The sequence below is a fragment of the Sminthopsis crassicaudata genome, chromosome 1, assembly GCF_048593235.1.
Source record: "Sminthopsis crassicaudata isolate SCR6 chromosome 1, ASM4859323v1, whole genome shotgun sequence".
NCBI classification, from domain to species: domain Eukaryota; kingdom Metazoa; phylum Chordata; class Mammalia; order Dasyuromorphia; family Dasyuridae; genus Sminthopsis; species Sminthopsis crassicaudata.
In genome coordinates this window covers 420683468-420702408 of record NC_133617.1, presented here as the reverse complement: position 1 = coordinate 420702408, position 18941 = coordinate 420683468, and positions in this window count along the sequence as shown.

Below are 18941 nucleotides of genomic sequence, written 5' to 3'. Positions count from 1 at the left end.
GTCAGTCACACTGGCCATTGGATTTGTATAATTCAAAATAACTCCTTAGTATTAAAGCTGGCGATTGAATCAAATTAACTACAATCAGAACATAGTCTTTTTTTTTCTTTTTTCTTTCTTTCTTTTTTTTTTTTTTTTGGTCCCAATGTTGGGAACCCTTTATTGTTTTGGTGGCATAAGAAGTTCATTGATGTATTGGATGTCCTCCTGATGACTAAATAGTCTTGACTTAAAAGAACATAAACTCATTAAAATAAAAGGAAGCAATTTCTGAGAGATGTCTAGCTTCAGGCAAATAATTGATTGGGGCTAAGAAACAGCCCCTCCCTCTGGAGAAAGCCAACCATTAATTAATATATTTGCAAAATCACCTTCCATTAACGGACATAAAAATAGCAGGGGATTGAATTTAATCAAATTGCATTTCAAACACAAGATCCCTTAATTCTTTTTAAATTAACCCTTTGTTGGATTATTCCCTTCTTCAGCTACAACTGTATTGAATTCTGTATGATTTGCAAAGTTTCCAGTCCTACACTAGAAAGCATTCAGTCTTGGTTTATTTGTAAATCTACTTTTCCATTGAATAATGAATACCATAATTACTATAACCCACAGTCAGGACTCTCAGAGTAAGAGTTGTAAAGAGCCTTGAAGACCATCTAGTTTAATTGTAACTAAACTCAAATCCCCTCTACAATAAACCCTTCAAGTGCTAAAATAGAAACTCCCATATACTGGATAAACAAAAAAACCCAAGTCATTCCTTGTCATTTCATTCTTTTTAGCACATTTGGATACCCCCACAGTAACATCATCAGTGCCTTGGAAAACCTAACTTTCCTAAATTGTAAAGTGCTGAATTTAAGTCTTTTGTTATCCATAATGACTTTCAACTGCCTTATTTTTGTAAATCATTGTACAGGGCAACTTCATTAGGCTTATTAGTTATGCTCCTAAAAAGATTGCATATAATTTTTTTTAAGTTTTCAATTTATAGAATAAAACAAGAATTTTCACAACAGTGTAATAAAGATGATTGTATGTGAAACTATAAATCTATTGTATGACTTTATATTTCTTTAAAATATATAACAAAATCATCATGGAGATTTTTTCCTTTGTTTTTCTTCTTCCCTTCCCATCATTAGATGACTACATTATACCTCATTAGATATGTGTATGTGTGTATATACAAACATATGTGTATATAAACATATGCAAATATAGATATGCTGCATCTATATATACACACACATATATATGATTATCTTATACATACTTCTATTTATCCATTCTTTCTCTAGATGCAAATAAAATCTTTTTCACATGATCTTTATATTTAATTCGGGTATTTGCAATAGTCAAATTGACTTATTCCCTCAAAGTCTTTCTTCAAACAATATTGCTTTTACTGTATTGTATTCTTGTTTCTGCTCATTTCACTCTTATTTTGTGCAAGTCTTTCCATGTTTTTCTAAGATCACTGAACTCATCATTTCTTATAGCATTATTATAGCATTCCATCACAATCGTGTACCATAAATTGTATAATTCTTTTTTTAAAAAAAAGTATAAAATCAATGACAAGAAGAATAAAAACTCCTTGAAGGTAATCAGAATTGTTTCATTCTTTGTGTTGGTACCTCCAGGCCCTTGCCCTCTGACTGGAACATAGTGAGTGCTTAATAAATACTTGCTGATTGGTTCATTGATCATCCAGCCTTGATTTGAAGATTTCCAGTGAGACAGAAGGCTTTAGTTAGGCAATGCAGTGGCTAAGAGGCTGGACCCAAATCTGGTCTCAGGCACTTACAAGCTGGACAAGTCACTTAATCTCTGCCTGCTTCAATCCCCTCATTGTTCTTCAAAGGTTGTTATAAAGATGAAAAGAGATATTTGTAATGTGTTTCAACAAACTTTAAAATGGTATATAAATGCTATTTATTGTTATTAATATTATAATACTAAATTATAAATAACTGACTGGATAAATAAGAACATGAATGAATGTATCTTGAGACAGCCTATTCTTAATCTGGGTAGCTTTGATTTTTAGTATCTATTTCCTGACATCAAACCTAAATCCATTGGTCCTAGTTTTGACCTCTGGGCCAACAGAGCCGGAGAACATAACAACTATCACCTGCCTATTCCCAGGAGCTTTGCTGCTCTTAATGCAGTCCAAGATTGAATTAGCTCTTCTGATTGCCACACCACACTGTTCACATATTGAATGTGCAGTCTGCTAAAACCCTCAAATCTTTTTTCCCCAAAGAAGCTGAAAACTAGCCCCTCCTCCTCCTCCATTTTGTATTTATGTTTCTTGCCTTTCCCTCTCCAGTGTCTAATACAGCACCTTACACCTAGTAGGTATTAGTGAATGTTTATGTATTAGAATAGAACCTATAATTGTTTCTATGCTTAGAATGTCCACTGCCCAGCTGGGGTGGAGGAACAAAAGGAAGAAGGGAGGATTCTAGGGTTAATCAACCCAGAGGCAGCCTTGCTCATGATATCTTCTCACTGACCACCTTTCCTGCTTCTCTACTACCATGAAATCCCAGAGCTGCTAATTACCAACTTTAATGCTGCAGCACTTTCATAGCCAATCAGCAGATTTGAGATTTAATCTTCGGTTTTGAAGCAAGATCCAGAGGACTTTTGAATCTGCTGCCCTTCTGCTCCCCCCGCCCATCCCTCACTTCTCCTGCAGTGAACTCATTTTTAGGTATTCCAACCAGCCAAGGGCATGCAGGAGGTTTCACTGCAAAAGCACTGAGTTTAAAGGAATTCTTTCAGTTCAACAAAGGCTCATCAAAATCCATATCCTCTTGTGTTCCCACATCCACAAGAGTGAATGACTGTTTACTTTACTGAGGTCAAGAACAAGTATTAACTTGGGAGCTTGAAGAGAAAAAAAGAAGAATTAGTCATCAGGACTAGAAACTGTATTGAGAAAAGTTATTCAGCATGCAGAAGGCAAAGTCAAAGTACTTATTACAAAGAAAGCAATTTTAAGATTGTAACATTTTAAAGGCAAGAGTACTAATCCCTAAATTTCCCACCTTATATCACATTGTTTCTCCTTCATGTTCTCACTGGATCTCTTTGAAAGAGAGCCTCTCCAACTCATCTCACTCCTCTCTCCAACCATTTAGTCAGGTTCTTTCCTATGTCTGGAATGTGCTTCCCAAACTCTCACTCCTTCTATGAAATCCAAGGTCCGTATCAAGTTCCAACTCCTTCATATACCCTTTCTTGATGTTCCTCTTCACTCCTCACCAAAGGAATCCTTCCATGTGGAAAAATTAGGATATTAATTCATTGTAGATGGAATAGTGAATGGATTCAACCACTTTGGAGGGCAATCTGAAATTATGCCCAAAGTGTTAATAAGTTCTCTGTACACTCCAACCCAGCAATATCACTGCTTGGTCTATTTCCAAAGATGATTAAGGAAAAAGGAAAAAGGAAAAGAGCCTTTGTATTCCATAATGTTTATAGCAGCCCCATCCTCAGAACTCTGGCTTTTTCTTCCCCTCATATACATTCTTATCTCATTCTATGTATTCTAGTCATTTACATGAATATCTTATCCTCTTTACTAGAGTATAAGCTACTTGAGGGGAAAGTTTGTGTTTTATTCCGCAGACTGTGTGTCCTCCCTTTTTTCCACCCTTCACCTGATATAAAATGTTGATTACAAAATAGGTGTTGGTTCATTGGAATGAACTAAATGGACTAGAGAGCCTTTGGTATGTGAGAGATGTTGCTAAAGGAAAGAAATGAACTTGTAGGGACATTAAAGGCTCATTAAGCAAGCTAGAAAGAAACATGGACTTGTTGGCTAATTTTATTTTAGATCTATTTCTAGTAATTGTATAATCTTCCTTTGCTCCTCATTAGTGATGTCTCAATAGTTTTAATCTTCAAGCCCCATGCAGCATGGGCTAGAGCACAAAGAGTTATATATTAAATAGGAATTCATACTCTTGTTTATTTGAGATGTGTGTTGTCTATGTGCATAGGCACAAATATATATACAAACATACATGTACATGAATGAAAATATATTTATATACATATATACACACATAGACATATACAGATATGTATTGTCTATATGTGTGCATTCATATATATATATATATATATATATATATATATATATATATATATATATATATATATATATATATATATATATAAACTTTTGGGACACCCTGTATGTATATATAACAACAACAACAATAATAATAACTGCTAGCATTTATATAGTATGTTAAGGCTTAAAATACTATATGTTTATATGTTATATTCACAACAACCCTGGAAGATGGGAGCTATTACTATCTTCATATTACAGCAGAGAAAACTGAGGCAGCCAAAAGTCAAGTGATTTGCCTCATTACAGGAATAATGAGTGTCTGAGGTTGAATTTAAACTCAGGTTTTCCTGACTACAGGACCAATGCCCTACCTACTGTTCCACCAAACACACACACACACACACACACACACACACACACACACACATACACACACACTATATAGAGTCACTCATTCCCAATATTTATATAAAGTAACTGGCTCTATAAAAGAAATTCTAGGTGAAGAAATTCCCTCTACCAATATAGGTTGCCACCTTCTCTTCAATATACAGCCTTTAAAGGGTTGCTAGCACAGAGAGAGATGAAACAATTTGCCTAGATTCCCACAGCCAATACATAGCAGTATAAGACAGATAAATAAAGCATTTATTAAGCACGTATTCTGTGCTTAGTGCTGAAGATACAAATAAAAGCAAGCTAGACAGGACCTGCCCTCAAGGAATTTACATTAGAACAGAGAAGAATAACATATAAAAAGGAATTAGAAAAGTGAGGACTGATGACTGGAGATTTATAGAAATGCTGTAGAGTGCTGAAACAGAGCAAAAAAGGACCAAAACTGGCCTAACAAATTCCAGAAAGATTCCAGGGAAGGAACTGAACCTATATAAGTGCATGAGTATACGCATTCATGTGTATATTTGTTTGCATGTATATACATCTAGATGTAGATATGTGTATGTATGATTTTCATGGACATATAGATTATATACCAATCAAATAATAAACACCTAATAATAATAAGCAACTACTATGTTTCAAACATTGAGCTAGTGAATGAGAATACAAATACAATGAATGAAGCAATTCCTGCTCTAAGGAGCATACATTCTATAAGTTTGTGTGAGATTTCCTCAGGTGGGGAACTTTTCGGTCACAATGTCCTTCTTATCACAGTGTGGACTTCAACCTATCTTTGTCTTTATACAGAATCTTTACCCTTTGTAAAAAAAAAAAATGCCATAAGCCCCTTTGGTAGTCTGGTGAAATCTATATCACCTCCTCAAAATAATGTTTTAAGTGCATAAAATGAAATATAGAAGATTACCAAGGAAGTCAATTACATTGAAATAAAAATATAATTTTTCCATACAAATTCATTGGTTCCCCGAAATCTATCCAGGGCATCTTGTTTGTGTGTATGTTTGTGTGTATGTGTATGAGCCCAGTGTTCTATCACCTGCATATCATACTGCCCACTCTCTCCTTCCCTCAGTCCCTTCCTTTCTTTCTCCCCAACCTTCCATGTTTACCCATCTGCATTGTTATTAGAGGCCTCTGGAATTCTTCCAGGGAAGACAGGATGAGTTCCAGCAAACAACAAATCCACAGAATAATGAAAAGAATATTTGATTGGGAGTCAAAAGAGCTAGGTTTGAGTCCCAACTCTGTAACTAACTAGCTATATGACATAAGACAATCATTTAACCATTCTGATCCTCCATTTCAACCTTTGAAAAACTGCTATAGTTGGACTACACTATCTCTAAGACTTATTCTACCTCTAATATTCTTTAAGTGTTCTATGAGTCAGAGAAACAGGAGACTAGATATTAGGACCCAGAAAAGACCCATGCCTCTGGCAGTCAGGACAGTTCATCATGAGCTTAAAATAGGAACTAGGCCCAGAAGGGATACAGAGCTTTGGAACACCTCGGTAAGGAGAGTTCACTTTGAGCTGGGAGTAAAGGAAAATGTAACTGCAAAGAACAGTTTTCTTTGAAAGTCAGGAAAAGAATGATCTGGGCCAGAAACGAGCTTATAGGGAATTTTATATAGACCTGTTTCCCAGAAATGAACCATGCTGAGCTTTGTACCTCTTTCCATCCCTATTGTGTCACATCTGTATAGATTGGACCTGATAAAGATGTGCTAGATTTGTCCTTTCCCCACCTCAGGCACCACTACATTTTTGTTATATCTCTGTTATGTGGACCTGACATAAATTACAAAATTTGTAATTACAAATTTCCAGACCAACAAGATCTTAAGTTGTCAAGCATACTTCTAAAATGCCTCAATTCACGAGATAAATGAATGGATGAATGGATGAAAAAATTAAGTACTTACTATGAACAAGACTCCCTATTAGGTGCTGGGGATACAAATAGAAAAGCAAGAGAGGTCTTAATCTCAAGGAATTGCTATTTTAACAGATAACGACAATATAAAAAGGAGATCAAGGTACAGCTATCAATTACTTTGATGAGCATTGTGTCCTGTTACTATCACAGGAGAAGCTCCCCGAGGACTGTCCTGTTTTAAAAAAAAAAAAAAAAAAAAAAAAATTTTTCTTTCTTAAATATCAATCCCCAGTACTTAACACTGTGCCTGATACATAGGAAATACTTAATACTTGTTGATTGATTGAATACTAAAGTATATACTGAGGCACTAAGTGGAGGGGTTTTCTCCCCAGAGCAGCCAGCTGGAGGTAGAAAGATGAGGCTCATTTCTCCGAACTCTCCCCTTTAGCATAGAGAGGGCAAGAGGCCCCCAAAATCTTTGTGCTGTATCTCCTTGCTTTCCTTGGCCCTTCCCTCTCCCAGATTGGCCCCCGAAATGCTTTATTGAGAAGAAAAGGGTCATAGTTTATAAAAATTCAGAGGAGAGAAAAGATGAAAGACAAGAAAGAAGCAAAGACCAGCAGGACAGCTTTGAAACCTAAAGGCTGAATTTGTTAACAACTTAAAAATAAAAGTAAGTCATTTACAATAAAGAAATGCAATTTCATGTACAATTCTCTTTGTTCTGCTGTGTATATGGAAATGCCTATTTGTTTAGGTGTTTGTTAAATTCAGAATAAATACAAAAACCGAAACAAAACCCTCCTATTCAATGATGGTCACAGACTATAATAACTCAAATGTATTTAGCTTTCTAAGGATTGCAAAGCATTTGATACACATAGTCTCATTTGTTCCTCACAATAATAGCCCTGTGAGGTTAGATGACAGCATCATAGATTAAGAGTTGGAAGGATCCTTAACAATGACTGAGTTTAACATTCTCATTTTATAGATGAGGGAATTGAGATTCATAAAATATAAGTGTGAGATTCGAGACCAGATCTTGATTCCAATTCAAGTGCTCCATTCATTGCACCACATTATCCCAACATAGAGCTTACCATTTATGTATGAAAAGCCAAAGTCTATTTGGAAACTTATGGGGTGAAATTTCTGGAGCAGAGAAATATATTAGAATATTACTATAAGAGTAACATATTTTACTATATTAATAGTATTATTATTACTAGACTTTGCATATTTTATTTATAATATATTGATACTCAGCTCTGCCATATTATGATTGTGTGACCCTGGGTAGGTGACTTAAATTTTCAGTGTTCTAGACAACTCTGAGACCATTAAGTTGCAGAGAAAATACTGAACTGCACTGGGAGTTCCCTGAAACAATGAAATCCTGGATCCAGTACTCATCCCTAATATTGAGACCAAACAATGGAGATATGGGTATCCAGGGGATGATGAGATAAAAGGTAGAGTATAATTATTGGATGCATTATGCCATGGATTATAAACCTACAGTAGGTCAAATTCAAAGGCCTGGAGGCAAGGTTAGGATAAAGCATCCAAGGAAGGATTGCTTCTATTGAGGAGGTGATGAGACAATAGATATCTATAGACCTGGCAATGTGATGGTAGATGATCAGGGAAGTAGCATAGCTAGTTGTGATAGCCTAAGAAGAATAAGTAGAATTTGTAAGCTTGGGAATATAAAGTACTTATAGCTTTTTGTTAACATTCTTGTTTCCTCTATAGATACATAATTTTTGTGAATTTATCTATTTTCATGTGGACACAAACCCATATGAGGGTAGTTTGGTAAAGTGATAGAAATGAAAAGCATCCAAACAGTGGCTAGAGGGACTGGTACAGGAATGTAACTTTAAGACAGTGAAGGGAAGACAACTAGTCTTTCACCCCTCAGGACATTTCCTAATAGAACATAGAGTCATGACAACACAGACTGTAGACATTTGTCCACTCTGGCTAAAGCATAGAGCATGTGGATAGAGTCATATGAGAAACCTTTATTTATTAGGCAATAGTGAGCCACTAGAGACTTTTGAGCAGAGGAATGATGTGATCAGATCTGTTGATAAGAAAGTTTTGTGGGTTTTTTTTTTTCTAGAGGTTGCAAAAAGGATGAATTAGAGGCAGGAAGGGCAGAGAAGGAAAAAACTCATTAGGATACTGATTAATCCAAGAGGGTGTTGATAAGAGGCTGAGGGGACAGAGAGAAGATGACAGCTCTGAAAGGAAGAAGTTAAGATGAAGACAGAGTGGAAGAAGCAGAAGGAGAAATGAGTGCTTAAATAACCTGACATGCTCTCATCATCCTCTTCCAACAACTTCCCAAGTTCAAAAAGGCAGAAGCTGTGGCCATACACCCACCCTGGCCTCTGTACTGCTCACAGATGGTACTTAAGCACCCTAAGCTGGGAGAGATTTTTCCCCTGCAGAATTATCTGCTTCAGCTGAAGACCTGTCACCTCTCAAATGAATGACCAGCTACCAGTATGAAAACAAGTGTTAACAGAGATGTGAAAATTAATCAAGGAAAGGCAAGGTAGTTAAAGGGAACTCTGCAGACAGGTTTCGATTTTCTCACAACTCATTATGAGCCCAGATGGAATGTGTCTCTCTTCCTGTCTGAAACACTGGGTTCAGTCTGCAAATTTCTAAAGGTCTGGGGTACAGTCCCTGCTTCTTCTCAGGGGGAAAAAAACCCTTTTACCCCATGAGCACCTACTACAGCCTACCCTGCCACCTTTCCTTGATTTCTCTTGATAGTGCTGCTTTTGGAGAGACCATATCTGAAATGACCCTCCAAGGACACAGACTCCAACTGTGGGAGGGCTGACATGGCATAAACCTGATTCAACCCAATTCCTTCCAGCAAACATTTATTGGGTACTTACTGAAGAGGAAAGCAAGCTATAGTGGAAAAGCACCAAAATAGGAGCAAGGAGACCAGGGTTTCTAACCCATTCCATGCTATGTAAGCTTAAACAAGTCATTTGTTCTCTCTGAGCCTCAGTTTGCTCATTTGGAAAAAAAGAAGTTTGCTTGAGTTAGCTATGAATCTAAGTAAAAGGCATTGTTGCAGGTAATGAGAGGGATATAAAGATGGATGATATAGTATACCTTCCCTCTAGGAACCTAAAGTCCAGATGAAGAGAGAAAACATAGAAAAAACAATCATATAATTTTTATAAATTTTAACTTTTATTCTAAACAATAAATAGCATAAGCATTAAATGGAATAGAAAAGAAGAGGGTTGTATGTGAAACTACAGATTTATTATGTGCAACTTGCTATTCCTTTAACAAACTTACCATATAACTTTTTAAACCTCCCTCCCCCACTGTACAGATGGCTACCATTAGATATCATATAAATTAAACTAGCAAATTAATCAATTAAAATAGTAAGTGGCTAGGAGAGATTTGAATAATGTGCTTTGATAACTCAGTGCATAGAGAAATTCTTCCAATAAGGTTAGGGGTATCAGATAAAGCTTAATGAAAGACATGAATCTTGAACTAAGTCTTGAAGAATGGATCACAAAATAAGAGCTGAAAGTAACCTTAAGAGGTCATTGTTCCCAACATCCCTTTTATATACAGTATTTGGAATTCAAGTCATTCACAATGATTTTTTATTCTACTGTTTTCTGCTTGAAGCAATTTTTTTATTCAACAGACAGAAGGATAGGATAAGACAAGGTAGGATAACTGAGTAACAGAGACTCTAAAATTGGAAGGAATTTCATAAATTATCTAGTCTACCCTCCTCATAGGACAGATGAGGAAACAAGAAGTTTTGGCAAGTTGAATCACTTGCCTGAAATAATATAACTAGTAAGTTTCAGAAGTGAGATTTGAACTCAGGTTTTGTTTTTTGTTTTATTTTTATTTTATCTTATCTTTTTATTTTATTTTATTTTATTTTATTTTATTTTATTTTATTTTATTTTACAAATCCAACCCACCATACCAACCTCGCTCAGGATAGGAGGAATAAAAATGAAAAGGCAAGAAGATGTTGGATTATCATCTCAATGAAAAGATGAAGACAGCTTGATAGCTATGTTTTAATATATTCTCCTGAGTGATAAAGAACTTTTCATATTTTGTTGTTGTTGTTCAGGCTTTTTTTAAGTCATGTTTAACTCAGTTTAGGTTTTTTGGTGGTGGTGTTTTTGTTGGGGGGAGGGTTGGCAGAAATACTGGAGTGTTTTGCCATTTCCTTCTCATTTTATAGACAAACAGGGTTGCCCAGGATTGCTCAATGATTTGCCTAGATTCACATAGCTGGTAAATGTCTGAGGCCAGATTTGAACTCAGAGACATGAGGTTTTTTTTACTCTTGACCTGGTTCTTCTGTTACTGCCCCTTCACATTTTAGGAAAGCCTAACACTATAATATAGAGTACTCAGGTGATGAAGGGGATAAAATACTAGGACTGACTTGACCCTGGACAAGTCACTCAATCCTGTTCCCTCAGTTTTCTCATCTGTAAAAGTAGCTAGAGAAGGAAATTGTAAAGCACTTCAGGATCTCTGCTAAAAAACACAACTCAAATTTGGGTCATAAAGATTCATACATGACTAAAAAAAATGACTGAATAATACTCTAATATTGAAAGTCTTCATCCATAATAGTGAAATTCTTATATGTTGAAACAAGGCTGCTCAATACTTCAGCCCCAGCTGTTCTTTCCAATAGAAGAGCCTACTTGAATTTTGCACACAATAAAATGACATCTTCTTAACCAAGTGTCAAGTTTACTGTGTAAGAAGATAGCTTGCTGTTTTTGCCCAGGCAATGAAGGGCCAATTCACAAGGTGAAGAGAAGTGAGAGCAACACACTCAGTATTCAAGTCAACAAACATTGGTTAAGTTCCTGTTGTATGTATGTAAGCTACTGTGCTAGACATTAGGACCTCTAAAAGATATATATCACTTTATAGCAGGGCAGTGTATCAAGAAGATTACATGGACAAAGGCGATTGAGAAATGACAGACTAACGGCAGCTAAGTCAATGAGGAAGCTTAATACAAGAGTTTAAGGGAGAAAAGCTAAGAACCTGAACTAGAATATAAGGTCATGAACACAGCAAATGTCAACTAAACGATTCTATCACTTGACTAGTGAATGTGGGCACTTACATTGGGAGGGAGGAGGAGCAGACAATTCCCAGGATAATAAATGTAGAGCTAGCAAGGACTATAGTCTTCATAGGCAACTGCCTCATCTTACAAATCAGGAAACTAATATTTGAGAAGTTCAACTATTTTTGCCCAGAGTTTCACAGTAGACTAATATCCGTGGCAGACTTTGGACCTTTGTCTAATTTCAGGGGCAGAATTCTATATACTACAGGATGCTGTCTTTTGCTAGCTTAGTGAATTACCTTTGGAGTGGCTTTTCTTTAGAGATCTTTGCAGCAAAACTGTTTTCCCATAAGTTGCCTTTCTGAACATGTGAAAGTATGACATGAATTAAACATTTCAAAGGACTGTAACATCTAAAAACAATTTGGTGTAGTGGAAGGAGCACTGGGCAAGGTCTCCAAAGTCCTGGATTCAAGTCTGGACTCTCTCACTCATCAGCTTTGCAACTATGGACAAGTCATTAAATCTCGGAGTTGTAATTTTCTCATCCATACTCTACTGGAGGTTACCAGATATGAATGAATGAATGAAAAAATCATTTGATTATAAGTTACTATGTGCCAAATATTGTGCTAGGCAATGGGGATACAAATATAAAAGTGAGATGATCACTGCCATCCCTGCCAGCAGGGGGTTTATATTCTAATCTCACCAATCAGGATAGTTCAGCACCACGTGGAGTCGCAAAACTGAATGAATTAATTCTCCTGAGGAAAGCAGAGCATGATATTTTAAACTTAAGTGTAGAGGGTTATGATTCTGAGTGGAAATGAAAAGGTGAAGATAACAAGGCAAATGGCAAGACACCTGAGTAGACCTGAGTTTCCTGATATATGGCTGGATGGATAATCTCATCCTTTCTGGCTATGATACTGATTTCTCACTTATTCTTCCAACTTCTGATAAAGTAAGCCAGAAAGGTATTATTATCCCAATTTTATATTTGACCACCAAAGGACACTGTTACCCAGTAAATTATATTTTATTATTATTAATTGACCCTTTTCAGTGATGAGAGTTAAGGTACTAAAATTCCCTCACTCACTCAAGTATAGTTGACTTGGGCAAAGGGGGATTGCCACCTCCCCAGCACATCTAGCTTCACCCTTTTAAAAATGAAAGTGTTTACTTCTTTGGTTTAAAGGTATTTATTTGAATCTTGTTTTTGCCAGCATCCCCAAGAACTTCTGCCTTCTTCCTTTCCGCTGCATTTTAATGGGCCTCAATCACAAGGCAAAATGAAATAAACCAGAGGAGCATTGCTTGACTTTATATAGTACTTTACTCATTATCACAGACATAAAAGGAATACTCAAATATATTAGAAAATTAGAGGCATGTAGCTTCTCCAAAGAGTTCTTCTCCAGGGATTCTTAATGATAGTTAATATTTATACAAATTGTCAAAACTTTTCATATATGCTATCTCATTTGCTCCTCACAATAATCTGGAGAAGTAGATGCTATTATTATCCCCATTTTATAGATGAAGAAACTGATAAAAATTAAAGGTGAAGTGTTTTGCTCAGGGCCACAAAGCTGATAAGTATCTGAGATGAGAATTGAAGATTTCCTAATTTTAAATCCAATATCCCATGCTTTGCTCTATTTAGCTGCCAAAACTATTCTTAATCTGGAATAGATTTAAAAGGAGTCCATAAATTTGTTGACAGATAGAAAGGAAGAAAGCTAGGTACATAACTATATTTCAATATAATTGGTCTCCTTTGTAATCCCATGTATCCTGTTTTTATTCATTTAAAAAATTATTTTGGGAAATGGTTTATAGAATTGATCACTTCCAAAGGTGTTCATGACCTAAAAAGGAGTCCATTAAACTGATCACTCCTTGAAAGCAAGAACTGTCTTTTGGCTTACTTTACCAATTAGTATTAATGCCTAGAACATAGAAGGTATTTCATAAATGTTTACTGATTAAGGAATTAAAGGTTAAAGAGGTTAAGGACTTCTGACCAAAGCTATCAAGTCTATATGCATACCTCAAACTCCAAAATTCCTGGAAATAAGTTCAAACACTTAAATTCATCAACCTTCAAAAGGCTTTAACATGAACCTATACATACCTACCTTTCTACTCATGACCTTCAGGATAACATCCATTCAGTTGAGAAATTCAAGACTGGGCACCCAGGAATGTCTCTTCCTCTGTGTCTCTTCCTCAGAAATAGTCAATAATCTGGATACTGATTACTCTTTGAGTTAATCCCATCCCACTATTGCTTTAGACATACATACAATTTCCTTTGCCCCACCCTGGCTTAATTCAATAGCTCCTGGCCACTTATATTAAAGAAAAATAACTATCGGTACAGGAGATGGATATCTCTGTGACAGTGCCATCTTGTCATCTTACCTCACTTCTTTTCCCAGAGTTCCTGTGCTGGCTTATGTACTCATTATTTCAAGTCTTTTCCTCTTGCCCTAAGGAGGTTTATTTAGCAAACTTGCTTTGGGATTTAATAAGCCAGACTGGCCTATGATACATATAAGAGACAGATAAACATAGACAAAAACAGAGAGATAAAAAGAGATAAAGACAGAAAAAGACACACACAGAGAGAGAGGGAGAAATAAGAGAGGGAGCAATAAAGGCAGAGTTAAATACATAGTTAGAAGCTAGAGAGATAAAGAAGAGGTAAGAACATAGACAGAGATGGAAATTAAATATAGAAACAAGAGTCAACCTAATGCATTGGATAAAACACCAGCCTCAAAACCAGGAAAATCTGAGTTCAGTTCCTACTTTTTGCTGGTTATGTAGCCTTGGATATATTATTTAACCCCTCAGTGCCACAGTCTAGAACTATAAATGCTGACCAACATTAGGAGATAGAGTTTCATCCTGGGATTCCCAGTGTTTCTTAAACTGTGGGTCACATAACTGAATGTGGAAGTCCAAAAAATTTGACAACAGTAAAAAGTATCAAATATTCTGCCAAGATGTATAAATATTATGTAGAAATAAACAAACACATCCCACTCATTAGTATACAAATTTGCTTTTATCTTTAATAAATGGTAAAAATCCTATGTATACCAAAGAATTGTTTTAAAAATAAATCAGTAAATGTTTGATTTGTATTATCTATATTAAATACTTATGTACCTAGGATAGTGTAAAAATTTCTTGTGAGAAAAAGGATCATGAGTGGAAAAAAGTTTAAGAAGCCCTATCATATCCAATAAAATCACCAGTAAGGTTCTAAGACATATGGAACTTTCTTTACAAACAGACGTGAACAGAGCACAAAATAGTTAGTAAAGGTACCAGGTGGCTAGTGAAACAGCCTGCTCTATTGCTCAGGTCTTCTGATGCTTAGTTCAGGACATTTTTCCACCTACACTGACTCCCCCTCAATCGAATCTTTATTCAAACCTGTGAAAGATGAATCGGTATCTCAGATTAAACTGGAGAGTTAAAACTAATAGTAAGGTAATAGCAGAGCTCGATTAGAAAGTTAAAGGGAAAATCCTCCTCCACCAAATCATCCAGCAAAGACCTTAATTGTAATGCAGACTCATTTACTTTTCCTTCCCCCACCAAGTCCACTGGGTAAATATATCCAAAGGGCCTTTGAAACCATAGTAAAGCTCTTACAGGAAAAGGCAACTGAGCACAAGACATGGTGTGGGGTTATTTTTCTAGCTTGATGGTCTCCGTTTGCTTAGGGCATAGTCAAGGAGATGAATGTGTGTTTACCCTCAGACAGCTTTGATTAAAGCACTGTCTGTTTACACATCTAGCAAATTGGATTTCAAATGGACAAATAGTGTTGTGGTATATGCAATATTAAGAAACCAACACATGGTGCTCAGTAGTTGATCCCAGAGCTGCGTGATTTCATTTCCATTTATTTTCACCCCAGTAGTAAAGAGAAAGCTTTTACCATTCCCAACCCCCACCATATTGGTCCTACTCACACGTCTTCCCAAAAATGAAGGAAAGGGATACATACAGCATTCTGTATTAATATCAAAGAACCTTCAATTTGAAAGGGACTTTAGTAGTCATCTTGTACAAACCCTATTTAAGCATGCAACATCCAGGACAAGTGGTCATTTCTCTTTCAAGTGAAAACCTTTATAAGGGGACAGGAGAAGGGGAGCTCATCTCCCCCAACTCAGTCCATTCCATTTTTTGACAGTTCTCATTTGCTATTGTTTAGTTGTTTCAGTTATGTCCAACTGTTTGTGACACTATTTGAGTTTCCTTGACTGGAATGGTTTGCCATTTTCTTCTCTAGCTCATTTTACAAATGAGGAAATTGAAGAAAACAAGCTGAAGTGACTTGGCCAGTCACACAACTAATGTCTGAGGTCGGATTTGAACTCAGGAAGATGAATCTTATTGACTCAAGACCTGACAGTCTATGCACTATGTGACACCTAGATGTGTCTCTAACTTCCTGACATAGAACTAAAACCTGCCTCTGAAACTTTTATTTGTTACTCCTGGTTTTGCCCAAGTAAACCAAGATTAATACCTAATAACCTAAAAATATTTAAAGACAGTTATCCCAGTACCTTCACTCATCCAGAATAAATGCTTTTATTTTCTCTAGCCAATTTTTATATGACAAGGTTTCCAATTCCCCTACTATCCAAGTCACCTCTCACAGAACACGCTTCAGTTTATTGATGTACTTCTTGATATGTGATGTCCAGAAGTGAACACAACACTCCAGATGTTGTCTGATCAGGGCAAAGTATAAAAGAACTACCACTTTATTTTGGACCCCCTTTTTATTATTGTGTTGGGGGGGTGGGGGAACTGATGTTACTCTGATTTATATTGAGTTTGAAATCCACTAAGATCCCATGTTTTTTTTCCCCCTACAGAAATTATACCCCCAATCATAATTCCTCCATCCTGTAATTCTGAAGTCAATTTTGTGAGCCCATATATAGAACTTTACATTTATCCCTATTAAGTTTTATGTTATTAGATTCAGTCCATCATTCTAGCCTAGTGAGACCTTCAGATATCCTGATTCTATCAACCATTGTCTTAGCTGCCCCAGTTTCTGATCATCTACAAATCTGATCAGCATATCATATATGTGATAAATGTTATAAATATATTGAAAAGAATAGGTCCAAACACCAGTTCCCCAGAGATATTCTTTTTAAAATTTTTGTATTTATTTTATTCATAATTTATGAAATAAAACAGTATTTCCACAACACAGTATAATATAAAAAAGATGATTACACATAAAACTGAAAATCTACTTATACAATTACTATTCCTTTTATAAAAAGATTATCATATAAGTTTCTTTTTTCCCTTTTTTTTTCTTCCCTTCTTCCTATCTCTGCCCTAGAGATGGCTACCACTTGACACAACTATATGGGGGCATTCTGTGAAAGAACTCCATCCTGGGGAGTATGGTCATTTCATCAACTCTAAATCAACTTACTTTATTGTTATTTAGCTCATATCTAAGTATGATGAAATAACAAGATCATAGATTTAGAAACAGAAGGACTTTGGAGACTATGTAGTCCACTCCTTCACCTACAAGGATTTTTTCTATTTAAGAAAGTTTTGTGAAGACACAGAAAAAGGATCAGATTTATAGGCAGGGAGCCTGGGTTCAAAGCCCAGCTCTAACATTTATTACCTGTGTGACCTGGGGCTAAATTACTTAATGTCTCTGGGTTTCTGTTTCCTCATAGGTAAAATGAAGGTGATAAATTCAATATGAGACACATATATATATTTACACACAAAAAAAGTGCAAATTTAATGTACTTGAGAAGTCATATTTCTTTTTTTAATTATAATTAGATTACAATTTCATTTTAGGATAAAAACCAAATCTAGATTTATAATCACAAATGCTTTCATTCAAAATCTCAATATTTCCAAAGGCTATTAGTTGCCAGATTTCAAATTATAGAATCCAATACTTTCAGTTAGCTCATGAGAAGACATATTTCTCAGGAAGAAATTTGTTTTTCTCTTTCTTCCAAATTTAGAGGTTGAAGAGATAAAGCTTAAATATTTATAAACAAATGAAATGGGAAAAAAGAGGAGCTGAAACTGGATGACTACTAAGATCCTTTCTAGCTCCAAATCTATGATCCTATTATCTGTTCCTGAATCCTGAGAATCCCAAGGTTGTTTCTTGAAGCAGAGTAGGGGTGAGTTCTTATTTTAGCCAAGCAAGATCCATTGTCTATGTGGAACTGGGTTCAGATTATCCAAGAGCATTACAGCTTAAAGGGGCAGTATCTTTGTTTTATCCATTGGTTAATTTGCAACGTGGTCCCATCTCCCAATCCTGCCAATGACACATGCAAAAACCAAACTCGGCAACACAGAAACCACAGCAATTAGAGCAGAGTAAAAATTAACTGCCTCAGCAGGGAAGGCCAATCTTAAAAAGATGGGTCTGACCCTGCAAATTGGAACTCTTGATAGAACAAAGTGGGCAGAAGCCCATGTTGTGTAAAGCTGACCAAACACGTAATGAGCCCAGCTGAGTATAAGGTGAATCATAACATGCTATGTGAGGTCAAAGCATCAAGGAATAGAGTGGATGCTGGAAATGGGACTTTGCTAGCCCAATTACTCTCTAATTTATAACCCTGCAAAATCAAACACAAGATGTCAGGAAATGCATAGCACACAGTGACTCCTAGTGACCTCTTTCCCTTAGGAAACCCTAAAGATTCCTGTTCCCAGGAAGCTCACTGAATCTTAAGGCTTCTAAGCCCTTTAGCGAAATTTCTGCCTAAAAACCCATGAATGAATAGGTTTACAGATGGGATAGAGATGGAATATATATGTAAGTACATTGTAAGAATAAAGCATCATATGAGTATGAGTTACTATTATTATCTAGTTAGTCCATTTCCTTCTTTTAAAGCCTGTATGTCGCTTCCATTACATATGACTTCCTAGAGAAACAGATGCTCAATAAATACATGAGTCAAGGAGGGGCAGAATTTCAACCAACAACATCTCAGTAGAGATCTGAAGCAAAAGGAGAGATGGTTGCAGTGGGGAATTAGATGCACCTGAGAAGGAAACTTTCTGTCATGATAAATCATTTAGGTTAGAGAGATCTAATAGGAGATAAAGCCTGATGAGGGGAGGATTGAGATCTTATAAAGAAGCAAAGATGATAATTTTTTTTTCCTGACAGTCTAGGGGGCTTAAAGAAACAGAAGACAATCGTGTTCTCTGTTTTGTGTTAAGTTCAGTTTTGTTCTCTATTCAATGTTTTGTTAGTCTGGATGCTTGCAGAGGAATTGATGATCCCATTAGGAAGAGCAGAGTGAGCCAGAGGCTGACATACCTGGGGGTTTTC